Source organism: Austrofundulus limnaeus, unplaced genomic scaffold (assembly GCF_001266775.1).
Source record: "Austrofundulus limnaeus strain Quisiro unplaced genomic scaffold, Austrofundulus_limnaeus-1.0 Scaffold691, whole genome shotgun sequence".
Taxonomy (NCBI): Eukaryota; Metazoa; Chordata; class Actinopteri; order Cyprinodontiformes; family Rivulidae; genus Austrofundulus; species Austrofundulus limnaeus.
In genome coordinates this window covers 212773-214604 of record NW_013953093.1, presented here as the reverse complement: position 1 = coordinate 214604, position 1832 = coordinate 212773, and the positions used below count along the sequence as shown (strand labels likewise).

General features: G+C 37.2%; 1 protein-coding gene across 1 annotated transcript in view; it reads right to left on the bottom strand.

Moving 5' to 3' along the window:
* The window catches only part of LOC106531915 (G-protein-signaling modulator 2), a gene marked incomplete at its 3' end in the record, with an annotated part of 23120 nt that extends 21562 nt beyond the window's left edge, over positions 1-1558 (bottom strand). The window contains 1 exon segment of the mRNA XM_014027862.1: positions 1154-1558.
* Positions 1559-1832: the final 274 nt, after the last annotated feature.

Below are 1832 nucleotides of genomic sequence, written 5' to 3'. Positions count from 1 at the left end.
GATTGCATGTTTTTTGTACTTTGTTAATCTGTGTTACAAATGAGATGAATGAAGAACTACTACTAAATATGTTTGAACTCATAATGAAAGTTGTTTACGCACTCTAAAAAAATGAAGTATGAAATTTACTCAACAAAGTCATGTCAACTAGCTCCACTAAACCTAGTGGAAACTAGGGTTGGGCAATATTGGCAAAAAACATCATGATTAATTGTGGTATTTAGCCGATAACGATTAATTTGACGATTTATCCCCTGGAGTCCCTTATTTCATAGTCACATGACAATTTAGTGGAAAAGATTTGCTCTTCGTAAAAATCTGTTCCAAATTGTGTCAAAATTACAGACTTCAGGCTATACATCAAATTTTAAATTGTGTTGATAAATAAATTACAGAACTTTATTTAATGTTCGTCATATTTGAAGCAGAGAGGAGCAGCGAGCGGACTCTACCTGTTGGCATTAATCATATTAATCGTCGAGTGCCAAAAATTAATCSATTAATGTTTTTCTGACGATTAATTGCACACGATACGATTATGCCCAACCCTAGTGGAAACTGAGCAGATAATATACATATTTTGCTCWATTTACTCAACCTGGTTTAGTGGAACCAATTTGGTTTAGTGAATTCAGCAGTTTATTTCTTATAGTGTGTAAAAGTACTTTTACTTTTCCAATTTTTGTGAACAGTTTTAGTAGTTTTCTCATCAGTGAAATTTAAAGTCATTTTCTGTTCATGTAACTTTTACTTAATTTTTTTCCCCAAATACTTTATAGACCTCTGTTAAAATGTATACTGTGTGGTAGCTAAATGGATTAGGACCTCCCAAACAAAAACTATCAGAATTCTGAGATTAAATATCAGAATTACGAGCATAATCCCGACCTAATCTCAGGGCAGAATAAAGTCTGACAGAGGGGGAAACTCTTCCTTGTGACTGTTTGGGAAATAACTAAAACTGGAGCTGAGTCAGTTTGGCTCCAACAAGCTGCTGCATGCAGTCTGCGTGAGTTCCCGTCAAACAATGACGTGAAGACGACATTTCTTCTGATGACAAAGTTTTTATAAAATATAAACCAGGCAGCGACTTCAACTAAAAACTAAGTTTACCGTTGTTTTCATTTCATTTTAACGCACGCGCCGCACTTACCTCCAGCCTCAGACGAAAAATAATAATAATAAAAAACAATAATTAAAAAGTGAACTCCGGTTAAGGTTCTCCACAAGTTGTTTACAKTCTTCCGTCCACTCGGTGGACCGTCTGGGAGGAAGATGATCGCTGACTCGGGAAGCAGAAGTTTTCACGGCTCCTCCTCGCGCTCACAGATCTGACTCCAATTAGGAGGTCCGTGCTGCCTTCAGGAGCCGTGGGAAGTTTCGGCTTCTCTCGCACAGACGACGAAACGCTCGACTCTTCAAACCACGCGTCAGGTGGAAGGGAAGGCGAGTAAACTTCCCGATGAGTCATATTTCATCCCGAGGTTCGCAGAGCTTGAACCGATTCAGCAGAAAATAAAAGCCCGGGYCAGAATCGAGCCACGGCTCTCTACCGCCCCCTGCTGCTCAGAGTTATCTGCGTGTCATTTCAGTGATGAAGATAATAAAATTATTCATCAGAAACTTCTAATAAACAACAAAACAGGAGATGAATTTATCCTACTAATGACTACACGAGGAACTATTTTAAAACTGCATTTTTTTTTGCAAAAAACATAAAAAACAATCAGCCATTTATTCTGGAAATGGCATGTAATGATTTAGCAACTTTATTATTTGTAATTTTGATACTACTGATATTATTTTTGGTTTTTATGGAAAGAATACTAATC